Genomic DNA, 12,948 nt, shown 5'->3' on the forward strand with positions numbered 1-12,948 from the left:
TCAAAGATGCAAGTTACTATGTAGGAACTAGTTTGTATAGGTATTTCAAAGATGCCCAGAACTGAGCTAAACTTGGTATGTGTCCAACTCCTAGAAATAACTTCATGCCCCATCTCCCTTACTTCCAGCTAGTAAGGATCACATAATTCCTAACAAGTTTTTGACACAGATTCCCAAATCGGGCATTCAGAACATATAGCACGTTGCTGCAAGCAAGCACATTCTCATTCAAAGTTGCAAATTACTATGTAGGAACAAGTTTGTATAGGTATTTCAAAGATGCCCAGAACTGAGCTAAACTTGGTATGTGTCCAACTCCTAGAAATAACTTCATGCCCCATCTCCCTTACTTCCAGCTAGTAAGGATCACATAATTCCTAACAAAGATTTGACACAGATTCCCAATTCGGGCATTCAGAACATATAGCACGTTGAGGTAAGCAAGCACATTCTCATTCAAAGTTGCAAGTTACTATGTAGGAACAAGTTTGTATAGGTATTTCAAAGATGCCCAGAACTGAGCTAAACTTGGTATGTGTCCAAGTCCTAGAAATAACTTCATGCCCCATCTCCCTTACTTCCACCTAGTAAGGATCACATAATTCCTAACAAAGTTTTGACACAGATTCCCAATTCGGGCATTCAGAACATATAGCACGTTGCTGTAAGCAAGCACATTCTCATTCAAAGTTGCAAGTTACTATGTAGGAACAAGTTTGTATAGGTATTTCAAAGATGCCCAGAACTGAGCTAAACTTGGTATGTGTCCAACTCCTAGAAATAACTTCATGCCCCATCTCCCTTACTTCCAGCTAGTAAGGATCACATAATTCCTAACAAAGTTTTGACACAGATTGCCAATTCGGGCATTCAGAACATATAGCACGTTGCTGTAAGCAAGCACATTCTCATTCAAAGATGCAAGTTACTATGTAGGAACAAGTTTGTATAGGTATTTCAAAGATGCCCAGAACTGAGCTAAACTTGGTATGTGTCCAACTCCTAGAAATAACTTCATGCCCCATCTCCCTTACTTCCAGCTAGTAAGGATCACATCCTTCCTAACAAGGTTGTGACACAGATTCCCAAATCGGGCATTCAGAACATATAGCACGTTGCTGCAAGCAAGCACATTCTCATTCAAAGATGCAAGTTACTAGGTAGGAACAAGTTTGTATAGGTATTTCAAAGATGCCCAGAACTGAGCTAAACTTGGTATGTCTCCAACTCCTAGAAATAACTTCATGCCCCATCTCCCTTACTTCCAGCTAGTAAGGATCACATAATTCCTAACAAAGTTTTGACACAGATTCCCAAATCGGGCATTCAGAACATATAGCACGTTGCTGTAAGCAAGCACATTCTCATTAAAGATGCAAGTTACTATGTAGGAACAAGTTTGTATAGGTATTTCAAAGATGCCCAGAACTGAGCTAAACTTGGTATGTGTCCAACTCCTAGAAATAACTTCATGCCCCATCTCCCTTACTTCCAGCTAGTAAGGATCACATAATTCCTAACAAAGTTTTGACACAGATTCCCAATTCGGGCATTCAGAACGTATAGCACGTTGCTGTAAGCAAGCACATTCTCATTAATGATGCAAGTTACTATGTAGCAACAAGTTTGTATAGGTATTTCAAAGATGCCCAGAACTGAGCTAAACTTGGTATGTGTCCAACTCCTAGAAATAACTTCATGCCCCATCTCCCTTACTTCCAGCTAGTAAGGATCACATAATTCCTAACAAAGTTTTGACACAGATTCCCAATTCGGGCATTCAGAACATATAGCACGTTGCTCTAAGCAAGCACATTCTCATTCAAAGATGCAAGTTACTATGTAGGAAAAAGTTTGTATAGGTATTTCAAAGATGCCCAGAACTGAGCTAAACTTGGTATGTGTCCAACTCCTAGAAATAACTTCATGCCCCATCTCCCTTACTTCCAGCTAGTAAGGATGACATAATTCCTAACAAAGTTTTGACACAGATTCCCAATTCGGGCATTCAGAACATATAGCACGTTGCTGTAAGTAAGCAGATTCTCATTCAAAGATGCAAGTTACTATGTAGGAACAAGTTTGTGTAGGTATTTCAAAGATGCCCAGAACTGAGCTAAACTTGGTATGTGTCCAACTCCTAGAAATAACTTCATGCCCCATCTCCCTTACTTCCAGCTAGTAAGGATCACATAATTCCTAACAAAGTTTTGACACAGATTCCCAATTCGGGCATTCAGAACATATAGCACGTTGCTGTAAGCAAGCACATTCTCATTCAAAGTTGCAAGTTACTATGTAGGAACAAGTTTGTATAGGTATTTCAAAGATGCCCAGAACTGAGCTAAACTTGGTATGTGTCCAACTCCTAGAAATAACTTCATGCCCCATCTCCCTTACTTCCAGCTAGTAAGGATCACATAATTCCTAACAAAGTTTTGACACAGATTCCCAATTCGGGCATTCAGAACATATAGCACGTTGCTGTAAGCAAGCACATTCTCATTCAAAGTTGCAAGTTACTATGTAGGAACAAGTTTGTATAGGTATTTCAAAGATGCCCAGAACTGAGCTAAACTTGGTATGCGTCCAACTCCTAGAAATAACTTCATGCCCCATCTCCCTTACTTCCAGCTAGTAAGGATCACATAATTCCTAACAAAATTTTGACACAGATTCCCAATTCGGGCATTCAGAACATATAGCACGTTGCTGTAAGCAAGCACATTCTCATTCAAAGATGCAAGTTACTATGTAGGAACAAGTTTGTATAGGTATTTCAAAGATGCCCAGAACTGAGCTAAACTTAGTATGCGTCCAATTCCTAGAAATAACTTCATGCCCCATCTCCCTTACTTCCAGCTAGTAAGGATCACATAATTCCTAACAAGGTTTTGACACAGATTGCCAAATCGGGCATTCAGAACATATAGCACGTTGCTGCAAGCAAGCACATTCTCATTCAAAGTTGCAAGTTACTATGTAGGAACAAGTTTGTATAGGTATTTCAAAGATGCCCAGAACTGAGCTAAACTTGGTATGTGTCCAACTCCTAGAAATAACTTCATGCCCCATCTCCCTTACTTCCAGCTAGTAAGGATCACATAATTCCTAACAAGGTTTTGACACAGATTCCTAAATCGGCCATTCAGAACATATAGCACGTTGCTGCAAGCAAGAACATTCTCATTCAAAGTTGCAAGTTACTATGTAGGAAGAAGTTTGTATAGGTATTTCAAAGATGCCCAGAACTGAGCTAAACTTGGTATGTGTCCAACTCCTAGAAATAACTTCATGCCCCATCTCCCTTACTTCCAGCTAGTAAGGATCACATAATTCCTAACAAAGTTTTGACACAGATTCCCAAATCGGGCATTCAGAACATATAGCACGTTGCTGTAAGCAAGCAGATTCTCATTAAAGATGCAAGTTACTATGTAGGAACAAGTTTGTATAGGTATTTCAAAGATGCCCAGAACTGAGCTAAACTTGGTATGTGTCCAACTCCTAGAAATAACTTCATGCCCCATCTCCCTTACTTCCAGCTAGTAAGGATCACATAATTCCTAACAAAGTTTTGACACAGATTCCCAATTCGGGCATTCAGAACATATAGCACGTTGCTGTAAGCAAGCACATTCTCATTCAAAGGTGCAAGTTACTATGTAGGAACAAGTTTGTATAGGTATTTCAAAGATGCCCAGAACTGAGCTAAACTTGGTATGTGTCCAACTCCTAGAAATAACTTCATGCCCCATCTCCCTTACTTCCAGCTAGTAAGGATCACATAATTCCTAACAAAGTTTTGACACAGATTCCCAATTCGGGCATTCAGAACATATAGCACCTTGCTGCAAGCAAGCACATTCTCATTCAAAGTTGCAAGTTACTATGTAGGAACAAGTTTGTATAGGTATTTCAAAGATGCCCAGAACTGAGCTAAACTTGCTATGTGTCCAACTCCTAGAAATAACTTCATGCCCCATCTCCCTTACTTCCAGCTAGTAAGGATCACATAATTCCTAACAAGGTAGTGACACAGATTCCCAAATCGGGCATTCAGAACATATAGCACGTTGCTGCAAGCAAGCACATTCTCATTCAAAGTTGCAAGTTACTATGTAGGAACAAGTTTGTATAGGTATTTCAAAGATGCCCAGAACTGAGCTAAACTTGGTATGTGTCCAACTCCTAGAAATAACTTCATGCCCCATCTCCCTTACTTCCAGCTAGTAAGGATCACATAATTCCTAACAAAGTTTTGACACAGATTCCCATATCGGGCATTCAGAACATATAGCACGTTGCTGTAAACAAGCACATTCTCATTAAAGATGCAAGTTACTATGTAGGAAGAAGTTTGTATAGGTATTTCAAAGATGCCCAGAACTGAGCTAAACTTGGTATGTGTCCAACTCCTAGAAATAACTTCATGCCCCATCTCCCTTACTTCCAGCTAGTAAGGATCACATAATTCCTAACAAAGTTTTGACACAGATTCCCAATTCGGGCATTCAGAACATATAGCACGTTGCTGTAAGCAAGCACATTCTCATTAATGATGCAAGTTACTATGTAGCAACAAGTTTGTATAGGTATTTCAAAGATGCCCAGAACTGAGCTAAACTTGGTATGTGTCCAACTCCTAGAAATAACTTCATGCCCCATCTCCCTTACTTCCAGCTAGTAAGGATCACAGAATTCCTAACAAGGTTTTGACACAGATTGCCAATTCGGGCATTCAGAACATATAGCACGTTGCTGTAACCAAGCACATTCTCATTCAAAGATGCAAGTTACTATGTAGGAACTAGTTTGTATAGGTATTTCAAAGATGCCCAGAACTGAGCTAAACTTGGTATGTGTCCAACTCCTAGAAATAACTTCATGCCCCATCTCCCTTACTTCCAGCTAGTAAGGATCACATAATTCCCAACAAGGTTGTGACACAGATTCCCAAATCGGGCATTCAGAACATATAGCACGTTGCTGCAAGCAAGCACATTCTCATTCAAAGTTGCAAGTTACTATGTAGGAACAAGTTTGTATAGGTATTTCAAAGATGCCCAGAACTGAGCTAAACTTGGTATGTGTCCAACTCCTAGAAATAACTTCATGCCCCATCTCCCTTACTTCCAGCTAGTAAGGATCACATAATTCCTAAAAAAGTTTTGACACAGATTCCCAATTCGGGCATTCAGAACATATAGCACCTTGCTGCAAGCAAGCACATTCTCATTCAAAGTTGCAAGTTACTATGTAGGAACAAGTTTGTATAGGTATTTCAAAGATGCCCAGAACTGAGCTAAACTTGGTATGTGTCCAACTCCTAGAAATAACTTCATGCCCCATCTCCCTTACTTCCAGCTAGTAAGGATCACATAATTCCTAACAAAGTTTTGACACAGATTCCCAATTCGGGCATTCAGAACATATAGCACGTTGCTGTAAGCAAGCACATTCTCATTCAAAGGTGCAAGTTACTATGTAGGAACAAGTTTGTATAGGTATTTCAAAGATGCCCAGAACTGAGCTAAACTTGGTATGTGTCCAACTCCTAGAAATAACTTCATGCCCCATCTCCCTTACTTCCAGCTAGTAAGGATCACATAATTCCTAACAAAGTTTTGACACAGATTCCCAATTCGGGCATTCAGAACATATAGCACGTTGCTGTAAGCAAGCACATTCTCATTCAAAGTTGCAAGTTACTATGTAGGAACAAGTTTGTATAGGTATTTCAAAGATGCCCAGAACTGAGCTAAACTTGGTATGTGTCCAACTCCTAGAAATAACTTCATGCCCCATCTCCCTTACTTCCAGCTAGTAAGGATCACATAATTCCTAACAAAGTTTTGACACAGATTGCCAATTCGGGCATTCAGAACATATAGCACGTTGCTGTAAGCAAGCACATTCTCATTCAAAGATGCAAGTTACTATGTAGGAACAAGTTTGTATAGGTATTTCAAAGATGCCCAGAACTGAGCTAAACTTGGTATGTGTCCAACTCCTAGAAATAACTTCATGCCCCATCTCCCTTACTTCCAGCTAGTAAGGATCACATAATTCCTAACAAAGTTTTGACACAGATTCCCAAATCGGGCATTCAGAACATATAGCACGTTGCTGTAAGCAAGCACATTCTCATTAAAGATGCAAGTTACTATGTAGGAACAAGTTTGTATAGGTATTTCAAAGATGCCCAGAACTGAGCTAAACTTGGTATGTGTCCAACTCCTAGAAATAACTTCATGCCCCATCTCCCTTACTTCCAGCTAGTAAGGATCACATAATTCCTAACAAAGTTTTGACACAGATTCCCAATTCGGGCATTCAGAACATATAGCACGTTGCTGTAAGCAAGCACATTCTCATTAATGATGCAAGTTACTATGTAGCAACAAGTTTGTATAGGTATTTCAAAGATGCCCAGAACTGAGCTAAACTTGGTATGTGTCCAACTCCTAGAAATAACTTCATGCCCCATCTCCCTTACTTCCAGCTAGTAAGGATCACATAATTCCTAACAAAGTTTTGACACAGATTCCCAATTCGGGCATTCAGAACATATAGCACGTTGCTGTAACCAAGCACATTCTCATTCAAAGATGCAAGTTACTATGTAGGAACAAGTTTGTATAGGTATTTCAAAGATGCCCAGAACTGAGCTAAACTTGGTATGTGTCCAACTCCTAGAAATAACTTCATGCCCCATCTCCCTTACTTCCAGCTAGTAAGGATCACATAATTCCTAACAAAGTTTTGACACAGATTCCCAATTCGGGCATTCAGAACATATAGCACGTTGCTGTAAGTAAGCAGATTCTCATTCAAAGATGCAAGTTACTATGTAGGAACAAGTTTGTATAGGTATTTCAAAGATGCCCAGAACTGAGCTAAACTTGGTATGTGTCCAACTCCTAGAAATAACTTCATGCCCCATCTCCCTTACTTCCAGCTAGTAAGGATCACATAATTCCTAACAAAGTTTTGACACAGATTCCCAATTCGGGCATTCAGAACATATAGCACGTTGCTGTAAGCAAGCACATTCTCATTCAAAGTTGCAAGTTACTATGTAGGAACAAGTTTGTATAGGTATTTCAAAGATGCCCAGAACTGAGCTAAACTTGGTATGTGTCCAACTCCTAGAAATAACTTCATGCCCCATCTCCCTTACTTCCAGCTAGTAAGGATCACATAATTCCTAACAAAGTTTTGACACAGATTCCCAATTCGGGCATTCAGAACATATAGCACGTTGCTGTAAGCAAGCACATTCTCATTCAAAGATGCAAGTTACTATGTAGGAACAAGTTTGTATAGTTATTTCAAAGATGCCCAGAACTGAGCTAAACTTGGTATGCGTCCAATTCCTAGAAATAACTTCATGCCCCATCTCCCTTACTTCCAGCTAGTAAGGATCACATAATTCCTAACAAGGTTTTGACACAGATTGCCAAATCGGGCATTCAGAACATATAGCACGTTGCTGCAAGCAAGCACATTCTCATTCAAAGTTGCAAGTTACTATGTAGGAACAAGTTTGTATAGGTATTTCAAAGATGCCCAGAACTGAGCTAAACTTGGTATGTGTCCAACTCCTAGAAATAACTTCATGCCCCATCTCCCTTACTTCCAGCTAGTAAGGATCACATAATTCCTAACAAGGTTTTGACACAGATTCCTAAATCGGCCATTCAGAACATATAGCACGTTGCTGCAAGCAAGAACATTCTCATTCAAAGTTGCAAGTTACTATGTAGGAAGAAGTTTGTATAGGTATTTCAAAGATGCCCAGAACTGAGCTAAACTTGGTATGTGTCCAACTCCTAGAAATAACTTCATGCCCCATCTCCCTTACTTCCAGCTAGTAAGGATCACATAATTCCTAACAAGGTAGTGACACAGATTCCCAAATCGGGCATTCAGAACATATAGCACGTTGCTGCAAGCAAGCACATTCTCATTCAAAGTTGCAAGTTACTATGTAGGAACAAGTTTGTATAGGTATTTCAAAGATGCCCAGAACTGAGCTAAACTTGGTATGTGTCCAACTCCTAGAAATAACTTCATGCCCCATCTCCCTTACTTCCAGCTAGTAAGGATCACATAATTCCTAACAAAGTTTTGACACAGATTCCCATATCGGGCATTCAGAACATATAGCACGTTGCTGTAAACAAGCACATTCTCATTAAAGATGCAAGTTACTATGTAGGAAGAAGTTTGTATAGGTATTTCAAAGATGCCCAGAACTTAGCTAAACTTGGTATGTGTCCAACTCCTAGAAATAACTTCATGCCCCATCTCCCTTACTTCCAGCTAGTAAGGATCACATAATTCCTAACAAAGTTTTGACACAGATTCCCAATTCGGGCATTCAGAACATATAGCACGTTGCTGTAAGCAAGCACATTCTCATTAATGATGCAAGTTACTATGTAGCAACAAATTTGTATAGGTACTTCAAAGATGCCCAGAACTGAGCTAAACTTGGTATGTGTCCAACTCCTAGAAATAACTTCATGCCCCATCTCCCTTACTTCCAGCTAGTAAGGATCACATAATTCCTAACAAGGTTTTGACACAGATTGCCAATTCGGGCATTCAGAACATATAGCACGTTGCTGTAACCAAGCACATTCTCATTCAAAGATGCAAGTTACTATGTAGGAACTAGTTTGTATAGGTATTTCAAAGATGCCCAGAACTGAGCTAAACTTGGTATGTGTCCAACTCCTAGAAATAACTTCATGCCCCATCTCCCTTACTTCCAGCTAGTAAGGATCACATAATTCCCAACAAGGTTGTGACACAGATTCCCAAATCGGGCATTCAGAACATATAGCACGTTGCTGCAAGCAAGCACATTCTCATTCAAAGTTGCAAGTTACTATGTAGGAACAAGTTTGTATAGGTATTTCAAAGATGCCCAGAACTGAGCTAAACTTGGTATGTGTCCAACTCCTAGAAATAACTTCATGCCCCATCTCCCTTACTTCCAGCTAGTAAGGATCACATAATTCCTAACAAAGTTTTGACACAGATTCCCAAATCGGGCATTCAGAACATATAGCACGTTGCTGTAAGCAAGCACATTCTCATTAAAGATGCAAGTTTCTATGTAGGAACAAGTTTGTATAGGTATTTCAAAGATGCCCAGAACTGAGCTAAACTTGGTATGTGTCCAACTCCTAGAAATAACTTCATGCCCCATCTCCCTTACTTCCAGCTAGTAAGGATCACATAATTCCTAACAAAGTTTTGACACAGATTCCCAATTCGGGCATTCAGAACATATAGCACGTTGCTGTAAGCAAGCACATTCTCATTAATGATGCAAGTTACTATGTAGCAACAAGTTTGTATAGGTATTTCAAAGATGCCCAGAACTGAGCTAAACTTGGTATGTGTCCAACTCCTAGAAATAACTTCATGCCCCATCTCCCTTACTTCCAGCTAGTAAGGATCACATAATTGCTAACAAGGTTTTGACACAGATTGCCAATTCGGGCATTCAGAACATATAGCACGTTGCTGTAAGCAAGCACATTCTCATTCAAAGATGCAAGTTACTATGTAGGAACAAGTTTGTATAGGTATTTCAAAGATGCCCAGAACTGAGCTAAACTTGGTATGTGTCCAACTCCTAGAAATAACTTCATGCCCCATCTCCCTTACTTCCAGCTAGTAAGGATCACATAATTCCTAACAAAGTTTTGACACAGATTCCCAATTCGGGCATTCAGAACATATAGCACGTTGCTGTAAGCAAGCACATTCTCATTCAAAGATGCAAGTTACTATGTAGGAACAAGTTTGTATAGGTATTTCAAAGATGCCCAGAACTGAGCTAAACTTGGTATGTGTCCAACTCCTAGAAATAACTTCATGCCCCATCTCCCTTACTTCCAGCTAGTAAGGATCACATAATTCCTAAAAAAGTTTTGACACAGATTCCCAATTCGGGCATTCAGAACATATAGCACCTTGCTGCAAGCAAGCACATTCTCATTCAAAGTTGCAAGTTACTATGTAGGAACAAGTTTGTATAGGTATTTCAAAGATGCCCAGAACTGAGCTAAACTTGGTATGTGTCCAACTCCTAGAAATAACTTCATGCCCCATCTCCCTTACTTCCAGCTAGTAAGGATCACATAATTCCCAACAAGGTTGTGACACAGATTCCCAAATCGGGCATTCAGAACATATAGCACGTTGCTGCAAGCAAGCACATTCTCATTCAAAGTTGCAAGTTACTATGTAGGAACAAGTTTGTATAGGTATTTCAAAGATGCCCAGAACTGAGCTAAACTTGGTATGTGTCCAACTCCTAGAAATAACTTCATGCCCCATCTCCCTTACTTCCAGCTAGTAAGGATCACATAATTCCTAACAAAGTTTTGACACAGATTCCCAAATCGGGCATTCAGAACATATAGCACGTTGCTGTAAGCAAGCACATTCTCATTAAAGATGCAAGTTTCTATGTAGGAACAAGTTTGTATAGGTATTTCAAAGATGCCCAGAACTGAGCTAAACTTGGTATGTGTCCAACTCCTAGAAATAACTTCATGCCCCATCTCCCTTACTTCCAGCTAGTAAGGATCACATAATTCCTAACAAAGTTTTGACACAGATTCCCAATTCGGGCATTCAGAACATATAGCACGTTGCTGTAAGCAAGCACATTCTCATTAATGATGCAAGTTACTATGTAGCAACAAGTTTGTATAGGTATTTCAAAGATGCCCAGAACTGAGCTAAACTTGGTATGTGTCCAACTCCTAGAAATAACTTCATGCCCCATCTCCCTTACTTCCAGCTAGTAAGGATCACATAATTGCTAACAAGGTTTTGACACAGATTGCCAATTCGGGCATTCAGAACATATAGCACGTTGCTGTAAGCAAGCACATTCTCATTCAAAGATGCAAGTTACTATGTAGGAACAAGTTTGTATAGGTATTTCAAAGATGCCCAGAACTGAGCTAAACTTGGTATGTGTCCAACTCCTAGAAATAACTTCATGCCCCATCTCCCTTACTTCCAGCTAGTAAGGATCACATAATTCCTAACAAAGTTTTGACACAGATTCCCAATTCGGGCATTCAGAACATATAGCACGTTGCTGTAAGCAAGCACATTCTCATTCAAAGATGCAAGTTACTATGTAGGAACAAGTTTGTATAGGTATTTCAAAGATGCCCAGAACTGAGCTAAACTTGGTATGTGTCCAACTCCTAGAAATAACTTCATGCCCCATCTCCCTTACTTCCAGCTAGTAAGGATCACATAATTCCTAAAAAAGTTTTGACACAGATTCCCAATTCGGGCATTCAGAACATATAGCACCTTGCTGCAAGCAAGCACATTCTCATTCAAAGTTGCAAGTTACTATGTAGGAACAAGTTTGTATAGGTATTTCAAAGATGCCCAGAACTGAGCTAAACTTGGTATGTGTCCAACTCCTAGAAATAACTTCATGCCCCATCTCCCTTACTTCCAGCTAGTAAGGATCACATAATTCCTAACAAAGTTTTGACACAGATTCCCAATTCGGGCATTCAGAACATATAGCACGTTGCTGTAAGCAAGCACATTCTCATTCAAAGGTGCAAGTTACTATGTAGGAACAAGTTTGTATAGGTATTTCAAAGATGCCCAGAACTGAGCTAAACTTGGTATGTGTCCAACTCCTAGAAATAACTTCATGCCCCATCTCCCTTACTTCCAGCTAGTAAGGATCACATAATTCCTAACAAAGTTTTGACACAGATTCCCAATTCGGGCATTCAGAACATATAGCACGTTGCTGTAAGCAAGCACATTCTCATTCAAAGTTGCAAGTTACTATGTAGGAACAAGTTTGTATAGGTATTTCAAAGATGCCCAGAACTGAGCTAAACTTGGTATGTGTCCAACTCCTAGAAATAACTTCATGCCCCATCTCCCTTACTTCCAGCTAGTAAGGATCACATAATTCCTAACAAAGTTTTGACACAGATTGCCAATTCGGGCATTCAGAACATATAGCACGTTGCTGTAAGCAAGCACATTCTCATTCAAAGATGCAAGTTACTATGTAGGAACAAGTTTGTATAGGTATTTCAAAGATGCCCAGAACTGAGCTAAACTTGGTATGTGTCCAACTCCTAGAAATAACTTCATGCCCCATCTCCCTTACTTCCAGCTAGTAAGGATCACATAATTCCTAACAAAGTTTTGACACAGATTCCCAAATCGGGCATTCAGAACATATAGCACGTTGCTGTAAGCAAGCACATTCTCATTAAAGATGCAAGTTACTATGTAGGAACAAGTTTGTATAGGTATTTCAAAGATGCCCAGAACTGAGCTAAACTTGGTATGTGTCCAACTCCTAGAAATAACTTCATGCCCCATCTCCCTTACTTCCAGCTAGTAAGGATCACATAATTCCTAACAAAGTTTTGACACAGATTCCCAATTCGGGCATTCAGAACATATAGCACGTTGCTGTAAGCAAGCACATTCTCATTAATGATGCAAGTTACTATGTAGCAACAAGTTTGTATAGGTATTTCAAAGATGCCCAGAACTGAGCTAAACTTGGTATGTGTCCAACTCCTAGAAATAACTTCATGCCCCATCTCCCTTACTTCCAGCTAGTAAGGATCACATAATTCCTAACAAAGTTTTGACACAGATTCCCAATTCGGGCATTCAGAACATATAGCACGTTGCTGTAACCAAGCACATTCTCATTCAAAGATGCAAGTTACTATGTAGGAACAAGTTTGTATAGGTATTTCAAAGATGCCCAGAACTGAGCTAAACTTGGTATGTGTCCAACTCCTAGAAATAACTTCATGCCCCATCTCCCTTACTTCCAGCTAGTAAGGATGACATAATTCCTAACAAAGTTTTGACACAGATTCCCAATTCGGGCATTCAGAACAT

The sequence above is a fragment of the Diceros bicornis genome, chromosome 11, assembly GCF_020826845.1.
Source record: "Diceros bicornis minor isolate mBicDic1 chromosome 11, mDicBic1.mat.cur, whole genome shotgun sequence".
Classification (NCBI taxonomy): Eukaryota; Metazoa; Chordata; class Mammalia; order Perissodactyla; family Rhinocerotidae; genus Diceros; species Diceros bicornis.